General features: G+C 39.5%; 1 protein-coding gene across 3 annotated transcripts in view; it reads left to right on the top strand.

Annotated features, from left to right (window-relative positions):
* Window positions 1-12351, top strand: part of ELAVL2 (ELAV like neuron-specific RNA binding protein 2) — a 53691-nt gene that overhangs the window by 3214 nt on the left and 38126 nt on the right. The window lies entirely within an intron of this gene.

Genomic DNA, 12351 nt, shown 5'->3' with positions numbered 1-12351 from the left:
TAGGGAAAGTAGCTTTTAAATTGCAGCACTTAAGTAGTTTCTTTAGGATGTACACTTGAATCAATATGTGCTGTCTGAGGGTGCAAGTGTGAGCTGCAGTGTGATGTGTTCTGTTAGTACTTGATTTTAGCAACAACTGGTGCACAGGTCGCATGTATTTAGACCAGTTGTTTAACTTTGAAAGAACTGCCAGATGGATGCCTGCACTTTAAAACAAGAATGAAGGGATGGTTGACAAAGTTCAGTTTGTCTCATCTGCATTTCTCAACTCTGAGCTCTCAAATTGAAAAACATTGGTGTACTACTTATGTTGACACTTCATTAGTTTTATTCAGAGTGTTGAGTTTGGTACTTTATTTCCTGGCTTTATTTTTTTGCAGAGTTCTCAAATATCCTGCTTTCAAGAATGCATCTTTAACTTACGTTCTTGATTGCAACTCTTGAATGTGCTAGTTAGCTTCTGTGTGTTTAAAACTACACCTCTTCAAGGCTGCATGTTCTCTGTACTTTGGTTTAAGGGATAAAATCTAATACTTTCCTATTACTGAAAGGTAGTGGCAGAACATGGACATTTTTCTTGCCCTAAATAAAAACTTTAGTGACTCAGTGTTCCCCAAGCAGCAACAGTGGGAAGTGGGAAGGCAAAAGCTTTAGTTGATGCAGATTGCATGTGGCTTCAGCACCTACTAAACATGTTTTTGTTGATGGCTTGGTTAATCTGGAGAGATGGGTTCCCCAACTGTGTACAGTGAGGAGTGGAGGACAAGGCCTAAAAACCTTCAGGCAGCTCTGGCACCAGCCCCAGGACTTGTCTTTGGCATGCAGCACATGCTTTCTTCTCCTGCTGATATTAAGGGGAGTATTTCCCAGGTGTTTAGTTCATCTACACCTGCACATGGTAAGGGTCATCAGAGAGAGTTAAGTTAGGGATCTCTTCTAAATTTGACCATCTAGTCTACTACATAGTGGGACTGATTTTAGCTAGAACCTGTACCCTTTTTGAATTATACAAAGTAGTTTAATTGCTAGTGCTCGTACCTGCATTCTACTAGTACACACTTAGTGAAAATACTGATACGACATTGAATAATCACCGTCTTTTTTTTTGAGGATGCTTTTTTCTGTCATTCGTCTCTGCATGCTGGAGACAGCATTTATGACCGTGTGTGGTAAGGTGGTTTTGGTTTTTTTTTACCTGTGTGTGGTGTGAGAGTAACCTGTTACATATAAAGGGATGGGTTTTGGCGTTGGCTGCTCTTGATTATAGGTCTTGGTTGCTGTCCTCTAGGCAGTTTTGTTGTCCTGTGTTTCTGTGTCCCCAGTCACAAGGTGGATTCTCAAGCCTGACTTCCTGCAGTTCAGCTCTGTACAGCATCAGTCAATTTTATCCTTGACTTCAGGTAACTTAGGAAGTAGAAGCTAAAGAGAAGGAGCAATGTCTGTACTTGGGTCTAGAGACACGTGATGCTTCTGAGCATCTTCTGAGACTGTGAAAATGGGATTTTTTTTTTTTAAGTCTTGATCTTTTCTACTGACTATTGTACACACAGTTTGTTATTTTGAAAGCAGATTGCCCCAAAACAAAGGGATCCTGCCTGAAGAGTATGACTTTTAAAAGACTACTGCCAGAACATATACTTCTGTCTTGATGAATTTGCTAGGCTGTGCTTCATGGCTGTTCCTCTGAATCAATTAGTGATTGTTGACAGCTTACCCTCCCTGAGGTAGGGAGCATTTAGTGGTGCAAAATGAGTCAAGTTAAGAGGCTGCTTAAAGCCCAGCACTGATCCTTTGGCGTCCTTCTTATTGAATAGTCTCTGGCTGACTTCTGTGCCTTAGAATGAAGGTTGCTTTGCCTCCTTTTGGATCTGAATGACTAGCACTTCTTTCCATAGCAGGTGGCTTGCTCTTAAGACATTAGGTAGTGGAATGGTTAAATCTGTAAAGTACCTTGCTTCAGCGTGGTAGCCTTGGCTGCTGAAACCACTGCTTTTAGTCTTTCTGGGATGACCAAACCTCAAAGCAATCTCTGCTTTTCACTGTGAAGAATACCTAATGTGCTTGGGGTTGCCAAAGAAACATCTTTCTGCCTTCAGCTGAAGGCTGGTTGATGCAGGAAACAAGCCTGTCTTCTCTATAGGTCATGACTTAAGTGCTTAGAAACAAAGTCCTCTACTTAGCTGTTTTCTGACCTTTTGTTCCAGAAGTGGAAAGATGTAACTGGTACTTGATCAGTTAGTGAGATGACTATTCAAAGTGTTAATCTGTCTTGCAGATCTGAGTTCACATAGTTAGCATTCCTTATTAAAGTTGCTTAAGGATTATATGCTTCTCCCAATTAAGAGGCTGCTGCAGGCACACAGTAGTGAGCCTCAAGGTCTTAATGATGGATGTGCAAGTTGCCCACATCCTTAAATGATGGTTTTGATGTTTTATATGCTAGAAGCTCACATTGCTGCTACTTAGTGTCAAAAGACACCTTGCCTGGGACTTAATTGCAGACCTCTTATTTGAAGGTGTGATCTTGTCTTTATAGCATGAAGTGATGCCTAATAGACATCCTGAATTTAAGTTACATTCTTAGTAGGTGAGAAATCCAGGGTTGGAGTTACTGGAGATGCAATTGGTGTTTCTCCTTTATCAGAGAGCAGCTCCTCAGCTTTGGGACATACTTTCAGCTGCCAGCAAAAACATTGCATCAGTCTTGCTCCAAAAAGCTTTTGTATAAATGAGATTGAGAAATGTGGTGTCTGACCTTATAACTGCATTGGGAACAATACTTCTGATTTAAGTAGCCTGGAGCAAGCTTACCTTGTGTTTGTGGATGCTGGGGAGATGCTTTAGTTCCAGTCCTGTTCTTACTCATTTTCAGGTTTTCTACAGAGTTCTTGAAAAGCAAATTTTCCTTTTCTTTCTACAATTCAGAATGGGGATTGTTACCAGGTTAGTGTGGTACTACATACTTGGTGAATACCTCTAATTGATGAGAAGTTTAGGGGAACCTAGAAATTGAAATATACTTTAATACAGTCTGAACTGCAAATAAGAATTGGTAATGGGCAAAGCTTTGGTCTGCCTTTGACTGTCTAATTTGGGTTGGTCCATATCAGTATTGGATGCATCCTCTGGCTACTTCATGAAGTGAAACTTCCATTTATGACATGGTGGAACTGAGAGCTGTTTGCCAAGCAGGTGAGACAGCTCCAATATAGGAATGCTAAGAAATCTGGTAGTATCTGCATGGATGAATGAAATTAAACATGCAGGTGAACCATTTTGCAGCGGTGAAACATTATTTGATGAAGAAAAGAAATTGTAACCGATCTGCCCGTATTAGCAGGCAGTGTCAGTGCTGGACCATACCCCACTGATGTGATCCACTAGTAAATTTTAAGACATGAAAAAGTCTGCTACATACTGGGTCATGAATGTCATGTGTTGAAACTGAGAAGCATTAAGGATGGCTACCATATTGACCCAAATACTTGTCAGAGTATCCTATGGATTTGAACTAAATTATCTCCCACCCTGGTATTTAATATTCAGTCTGTGGTCACATCTGCAGCGCTGGAGTGCATTTAATACTGCATTATAGAATCATAGAATTGTCTAGGTTGGAAGAGACCTTTAAGATTGTCAAGTCCAGCCATCAACCTAACACTGCCACAACCACCACTAAACTGTGTCCCTAAGCACCATGTGTACCTGTCTTTTAAATACCTCCAGGGATGGTGACTCAACTGCTTCCCTGGGCAACCTGTTCCGATGCTTAACAACCCTTTCGGTGAAGAACTCTTTCCTGATATCCATCCTAAACCTACACTGGCATAACTTGAGACCATTTTGTCTTGTTCTCTTGCTTCTTACTAGCAAGAAGAGACCAACTCCCACCTATCTACAACCTTCTTTTAGGTAGTTGTAGCAAGCAATAAGGTCTCCCCTCAGCCTTCTTTTCTCCAGGCTGAACAGCCCCAGTTCTGTCAGCTGCTCCTCATAAGACTTGTTCTCCAGACCCCTCACCAGCTTTGTTGCCATGTTATGGCAATGCCCAGGTTCCCTGAAGCTGTCTGCATGTTTTAGGATTGAGATGAGTTGAACTTGAGGGCCTCCCTGCCTCTGGAGAACCTATTGGAGGGAAGGTAGACATCCTGGAGTTCATTTCTTAATTTCATGTGAGCAGTCGGAAGCTCTGTTTCGAAAGGGCTGTTTGAGTAGTTTCAGTAATGCTTTTTCCATGGAGTGGAATTTGCTAAAACAGCATCTTAATTGTTTCAACCAATGGTTAGTTCCTTGCAGTGTACTGTCAACATAGTTTGTCCCCCTTACTGATTTTTATCTCAGGGTGTAGTTGTGAGGGAGGTAGGGAGGAAAGCTGAATTGCAGAAGGTTCTTGCTGGTCATCTCCAAGCATGCCATTCATGGGCACAACTTGCTGTTGCAGCAAGTTGTAGCTGAAGTGAGGTTTACTTGCTTGGCTAATGGAAAAACACTGAAAGTGTTCTCAGCAAGAAATAAAATAACTGATTGCTTTTCTGTTTTACCGAAGGTAGAGAAATTTAACCTTGACACTAATGAAGGTTTTAAAGGGTGCTGAATTAGAATCTCTCTTCATGTGAGAATCCTTTCAACAAGAGCAGCAACTGAGAAGTAGGGCGTAAATGTCATTTATCTTCACTTGCTAACCAGAGAATCTGTCTGGAATGAGTCATTGTGCCCAGATATTTTGGAGTCTGTTAACTATTATATGCTTTTTGACTAATGCAGATGTATGTATATATAAGGTTCAAAACTACCACATGAACTAAGTATAGTTGTACAATAGGTGGGAGACCCCGGTCTCAACAAACTGAATCACAACTCAATTCTTGTCAGCTGCTCTAGATAGTGGTTTGGTTTAGTTTACTTTAGTGTTTCTAAGTATGAAAAAGCTGCAGAATAAATTAAATAAAATGTTATGTTAAGCATGTGTAATTATAAAAATTAAGCTGAAAATACTTTAAATGCAAGGGAAGAAGGTAAAATCGGATGACATCTAATATCAAACTGACCGTGTTAAGTACTTAAAAGCACAAGCTTTCTGCTACTGCATGACAGATGGATTTAGCACCTGTTGACAAAATGGAAGGGAAAGCAGTAGCTACTGCTTAAAAATGAACGCTTACCTTAGTATGGCAAACTGCATTTTCTACACCTACTTTTCTGAAACTTGAATATAGATGAAAATGGCAATGACTGATGTCCTTACAAAAAAGACTGTCCTTTTTTTTTTTTACCACCCGCTGTCTTTAGTGCAAATTCAGTTGTCCATGCAGAAGATGAATGCTTAATTTTCATGTCGTGGAGTAATCTCCATGATTTCAGGCCTTTGCTTTGTTATTTACCCAGGAATACGTGCAGAGTTGTTAGCTAAACCAAAACTTTGTGGAATTGAGACTCTCATTTCAGAGCAGCTGAAATAAAATATCATAACTCTTGGAGAATTTCTTAGTTTTCTTGGCTTCAAAGCTGCTGTACTGTTCTCCTACGGTAATAATCATATGCTCATAAAATTAACAACTTAATTTCTCTGGAAGAGAACCTGTTTGATTAGGTCAGTTTTTCTTGTATTTCTGACAGTGTTTGAACTAGTAATAATGCATATCTGTAGACTTTATTTGCAGTTTAGTATACCTTCTTGTGTTACCTAGAAAAGGAGGCAGAACGTATTTAGATACCTAGCCTGGAACAGTAGTTCACATTTATAGACTTGCGTAGCTGTGAAGTTGTGTTAACAGACTGTTCTATTTAATACACGGAGGCAGGTGCTCCTCACCTGAAGGTTTCTTTTTGTGTTGCTTCCTGCTATCCAACTTAGACTTTCTCATTGTCTTCAGGTTTGGAAGGCAATTTCAGGACAGTCTTGGTAATTCCTGTTAGATGGGCCTGTTTTTCAAACTTGCTCTGACTGCTTTACTGTCAAGCTTACATGTTGGTTGAAAGCCTGATCCTTTTGCACACCTCTTTCTAAAAATCTGTGTTGCCATTTGACCTGTGGCTGATAACTATCTGTCACATTGAGGTGGGGTTTCCTTATGGTCAGTGTTACAGGCTCTCAGAGTAAAATACTTCAGGTTTATTATCTGACCCTTAAAAATTTTGCAGACTTTGACAATCTAGAAATAGTACAGTGTAATGGACAGACACATAGAGGGAGGGTTATGTTTCTTTCTCTTCCTGTCAACTTCAGTCTTATGGAAACAGGTGTATCTATCTTGTTTAACTGTACCTATTTCATCTTGCCCCCTGCAGATACTTGTTCTCAGGTACTTGGAAGTATTGTCCCATTACTATTTTTCACATAGTGTAGGTGCAAAATGCAGCCTAGAAGTTGAATACTTCCAGAAAGTTGTTGATGCAGCTATAATCAGTATGTTTGCGATTAAAGTGTCTACAGAAATAGTTTTTAGTTATTAATACTGTAATTTCTCATGCCTGTTCTGTTTTCATTGAGGAACCATGGTAATAAATGCAAAGGATTCTGGGTTGGTTACAGAAGAAAATAGAAAACATGTATGGAATTGGACATAATGTCATCAGAGTTGAGCTTACATTGTTAGCAGTAATAGTTCTAGTAACACTAGTCATAATTCAGTGTGTGTGATGTATATGCGTACAGTCAGTGTAATGTTAGGAGGGACTCTACACTGTCACATCCTTGGTTATAGAGTAGTGTCCTCTGGTGCAGAGTCTGAGGAAACACCTGGTGACAGTGCAGAATTGTAGTCTGCCCAAAGAACTGAGGCTGTGAGATGGAGAAGGATTTTCTTTCTGTGGGCTAGGTGCTCTGTCTCAGCAGAGCACGATTGAAATGCTGATCTCTTGGTTATTGCTCCTATGTTTGCTGTGACTTCTACAGTAATCTTGTAGTAATGAGGGGAAAGATACTGTGTGTCCTCAGTGGAAGCAGTAAAAAGTGTTTAGTCGGACTGGCTGCTTGAATCTAGAACATGTGGAACATATTAAGCTCTGTAGTTTTCTCCACTTCTGTCATACCAATGCAAAACCAGCTAGCCCATGTTAAAGTTTGGCAACAACAGAACTGTAGGAAACCTTATCCCTTTTCAGTGCTACTGCAAAGCTCCTGACTTTGCACAATCTCATTGTTCAGCTGAGCCTAGTCTGGCAGTTTCTTTCAAGTCTCTTGTCACTGTTGCTATGATCAGTGTTAGATTACTCTTTAACACTAAATCTTTCACTTGCCTTAATACAAGATTAATTCTAGGGCATCTAAACTAACCTTACAGCAATGTGGGAAGAAAGCGTGGTCATATACTTAAATGCCTTAATCTGAGACTCTAGACTTGTTGCCGCCTTGAAGTACTGTAAGTGGAGATGAGGTAGGTGAAAAACTAGGCAAGTTGTTTTCCTTTCTTCATGTCGCAGAGGAAGCAAGAGGAGACAAATAGTATGGCATATCTGTGGAGTGGCTTAGTCTGCAAAGTGACTATTTATCTACAGTACAGAAAGCTTTAAACATTCCCATGGCAAAAAATGAAAATTTTGAGGATGGTAGGCCAGTGAGTAGCTGGAATTTCAGGGACTTGCTTATATAGCACGAGTGCCTGATACAGGGAGGACCACATGAATGAACAGGCGACTGCAACTTTGCCATCCTCCAAAACAGATTTGCTATTTTCGTGAGACTCCCCAGCTCTTTTTCCTTCTCAGCCTTTACTGCCAGTGTCCATGATATTTGCAGTCCTCTACCACTCTAATCCATCAGATGTTTCTGCAAGGTTTTGAGTGCACTCATAGTGGGAGAGTAGTTTGGCAGCTAAAGGAGGAGCTGGCTGAAGCTGGCTGCTCTTTTGTGGTGTGCTGAGTCTGTGAGAGGCAGAGGTTCTCACTACCTGCTGCCTAGTGGTGTGCTGAGATAAGGAATGAGTTCTGGCAGCCTGACAGTTTTGATTTAGGCAGGGATGTGGACAAAAAGTGTTGTCTGGCAAATTGTTATCTTGCTGGCCGGGTCCTTTGTGCAGAACTTGACTAAAATGTGAAATCAAGAATAAAAACGCATCGGATTGGAGGCAAATTTATATTTATATATGGTGATTGTTTGGTCTCTTCTCTGGAGCAACTTGCTTAAGACCTTGAAGCATAGATTTTTCTGGTGGTGGGTGTGAAGGGGAGGGTTGCTCTTAGCATCAGCTTTTTAATTTTCAAGATAAGTCCAGATTTTGAACTCCATGGCTTTTAAAATTCAGTCTCTGATGTGGCCTAGAGACGTGGTGTGTTGTAGCACAACAAGTAATTTTGAATTTTGTGTGCTTGTTGGAAGAAAGTGCAACAGCAGAGCATTGGTCTACTACACTGATGGTTAGAGTACAGTCCTATTTTCTGGACTGCAGGAATAATCATGAAGGAGTTAATGTTTTCAAACAAGCCGTATGTGTGGATCCAGAGCACTATTAATGGAGACTTGTCTTAAGCCTTTTAATATTGTATCTTATGGTTACTCTGCTTTGATTCTGCATATTGCTATTAAATGTTATTGAAAAGGACTTAGGGGTGTTAACTGTGCTTTTTCATAGTAAATTGCATAATTTATTGTGCTTTGCATGTCTCCTGGAAACGAGTCATGCAAGCAGGTGGAGATGAAGGAACTTGTTTCACCTTACATTACTCAAGATGGCACTTGATTGTCTTTGCACTTCCATCCACTTGCTTTTCACTCTTTTGCAGGCACCACAATGTTTTGGCTTTTCAGAAGTTCATAGGCTTTGTTTTTAAAAATAAAAAGGTAGAGAAAAACTTGCTTGACTAAAGCTGCATTGTCTATTCCAGGGATTCAGTTAAGTTGCCTAGTTAGTCAGTTTTTACTGCTGACATTGTGGAAACAAACAATTTTTAAAATGGTTAAACAGTTTATTCATCTATATATTAACCTGAATTAAGGAGTTGATCTCAATATACAACATGAGCAAGGACATCATGTTTTAAAACTGGAACTCTTTATAAGGCTAAATATGATTAGGAACCTCTCTGAATGTAGTGAATAAGAACGTCATCTTCATTGAATCACTGTGCTTTTCAGCAAGCACCGTGCTTTTTGATGGAGATTAACACAATATACATTCTCTTGCATTTTTCTGCAGACAAAATTTACTCTTGTCAGTGATTGCAGTAACTTAAAAGAAGCCTGTGAAACTGGTTGGGTCTTGCAAATTGGCACTGGTCCTCTAGTGACATGGGATATCTTGAATGCTTTTATCAGAGGTAGTGCTCTTTGTGTCCACCTTGGGAGTCCTAGGCTGCCTGTTTTGGCATGTCTTATCACTGCTTACTCTTTTATAGGTAGTTGTAGGTATATATAGCTGTTATGTCCTAGTGATTCTTGGCCATCTGTTTCAATAAATGTTAATTCTAGTGGAAACTAGTGTGTGTTAAGAGAACTTGAGTAATGTGAAGTTTTTATAGGTATCGCTGCCTTTCAGGGTAACTGCTGTGAGACTAGTACAAAGTATTTATAATAATCAAGGTGTGTTTTCAGTGAAGTCCACCTCTGTTTAGGTAGTAGTGTTACTGTCATGCACACCCTGTGAAGCCTTTTCACTCCAAGGACCTCATGTGGATTATAAGGACCTGGGTGTTGATGCAGATGGTCCTAACTGGTTCGTGGTTGGTCCATGATGTGTTGAAGCAGCTAGTATATATTGCATTATAGAAACAAGACCGTAAATACGTGCAAGGAACTTTCTTTAGCTTTGTATATTCTTGCTCTATGAATGCTCTTAGTTTCTACATTTTATTTGCTTTCATCATGGTACACTTCAAGGGGTAGTTCTTACAATACAAAATTGCCAAGCTGACATAATCTGTGTACAACTGCAGAAAAGGATTTATTATACTTTTTTAATGGATTTTTTTGTCATCAGTGTGAGTAGAAGTAGGTAGTGTCCATAAGCAAATGCCCTATTACTTTTGCTTGTGTGAAAGCATATGCCTTCCCACGCAGTCCCTGCTTCCAGCTGTGTTTGTGGGGTTGAGATTTCCTATTTGGATGTGGTATATCTGTTAGTAACCCTCAGTTAATGTCTCTTCTGGCTTACTGAACATCTCTGATTTGATCAGATTCATGTAAATCTTGGCATCCACAATACCCCCTGCTCTTGACTTTCTGTGCCTGCCATGGGGAAGAACCAGAGCTGCACCCTCATTTTTGTATCTGACATCAACGAGCTTGTGTTGATGAAGCAGCTGTTGCTGATGTTCCTCACATGTGAAGAACCATGCAAGACGTAAGGCAAGAGGATGGCGTGAAGTGAATAAAAAGGTAGAGTTGTACCTGGCTGAGATGAAACTTCAGTTTCTTATCCTGAGAAATTCTGACTTTTAAGACAGCTCTGTTTAATTACAGACATAATCTTCTTACTGTATGGCAGGATAAACTGTCAAGTACTTGGATCAGTCTTTGATCCTCTTCAAATTCGGTCTTCAACTTCTATTTTGCCAAATTCACAGCAATAGCTGAGAAACTGGGTTTAGGAGAAAGAGGCATCAAAGTATCAAATGTTGAAATTTAGTAGCAATGATGGTTTACAGGTGTTTTCTTGGAAGCTGCCTAGCTTGCTAGCTCAGTGGTGGATGAGTTATGAGTGTTCAGTAAATAGAATCCATCTACTGGAATTATGAGCAAACTGCTCTTAAACTGGGGGTTGCGCAGTGGCTCATGTGGTCTTCTTCATTCTGCTGAAGCTGCTTTTAAAGTGAAGTTCAAGCCTTAATGGAAACTTCAAAGGATTGTGAAACTTGGAACAATAATGTTAAAAGTGAATGGGAAGAAAGCAACACTGATGGTATTCTGTGCTTATTCCTTTAGCCCTTCTTATTAGAGACACCATAGCTATGTAGGTAACTTTATGTACAGTTCTACAGTTAAGCATGTCTGGGTGTGTGCTTCTAGCCTTATTCAGTGTTAATACTGTGGTAATCTCAGTGGCTTGGATCAGACACAGTTGACAATGGTGATTTATGAAGATACACTAACTTTTGTGAAAAAGAGCTGGTACCAGCTGAATGATCCCCCTATCTTGGCACAAGAGTCGTCTGTAGGCTTGTCTCTCAGGAGGATCACTGTAGCATAATGTGGAGCATTCTGATGTCTTAAATCGCAAATCCATACAAACAAAAGCTTTGAATGTTTCTTACTGCTATGTCTGAAACTTTTTACCAACTTTTCGTGCTCCTGAAACTGGACCACAGGCCAGAAGTGCTGTTGATCTTTCCTGTGGCAACACTGGCTTGCCTTCAGGACATCATAGGCTGTGACTACTTGCAGTTTTTAGGTTTGTCCTGGTATAACACTGTCTTTTATGCAGTGCCACTTCTGCTTTTGTGTGCTGGTCAGGGAACACATTTCCACTCTGAAATTTTAGGAGACTTGTGAAAAAATATATGGGTCCATAGGGAAATTCAAATGAAAGCCTTTGTATATAGGCTGGTAATGTTCTGTACGTTCCTTTTAACAGCATTCTTCCACCAGTGTGTGCAACTTCAGGAGTGGTGAAAGGCAGAATAAAACCTAACATCGAGTTGCTGTGAACTTGACTTGGTCCTGTTTACAAATACATGAAGTTCTTACAGTACTTTAGTGGATCTTTAGAAATTAACTTCATACCCAGAGACAAAAATTTACAGCTTTAAGCAAAATTATACTTAGTTTATTGAAAACAGTGTTTGATATAAAATGAACACTTGCATGACTGGTGGCAGAAAATGTATTAATATTCACTAGAAAATGGAATATTTCCTTTCAGTAAAGACTGGCTGACAGGTCTTCAAGGAGTAAAACAATGAAAGCAGCATATGTAGCTGAAGTTAATTTAGACAAAATGATGTCCCAAGTCTGCTAGAATTCTTATGTTTTTTTGCTGTAGACTTACAGACATTGAGTTTCAGCTCCTAGACTTTATTACTGACCTTCAGAAGTGTGTTCTTCACTATCATGTATTTCTGCAAATAGTATGTAATTTTTTGAAGATAGGCTTTTTTTAGCATTTCTTTTGTGTGATATTGTAGTTCTTGATGGTGTTAGTCCTTGAATTATTTTGCAATAAGATCTTTTTTGCACAAGTTGAAATAGCCTGAAATATGACTCTATATATTTGAAATCAGTAACTATATTGTAGAAATATCCTAATTTATTTTAAATGTTTATCTTAAAAAATTTTTTGATTGCTGTCATGGGGAAGGTAAATGCATGAACATGTATTATTCGCTGTTGAGACTTTTAATTTTCCAGCATATCGTTACTGCGTACTTGTAGTAATTTTTTTTTACCAGACCATGAAATTAGTTTTCAGATGTATTATT

This window comes from Charadrius vociferus, unplaced genomic scaffold (genome assembly GCF_000708025.1).
Source record: "Charadrius vociferus isolate BGI_N301 unplaced genomic scaffold, ASM70802v2 scaffold231, whole genome shotgun sequence".
In the NCBI taxonomy this organism is placed as follows: domain Eukaryota; kingdom Metazoa; phylum Chordata; class Aves; order Charadriiformes; family Charadriidae; genus Charadrius; species Charadrius vociferus.
Note: the sequence above shows the minus strand (reverse complement) of the source record. Positions and strands in the feature narration are given on the sequence as shown.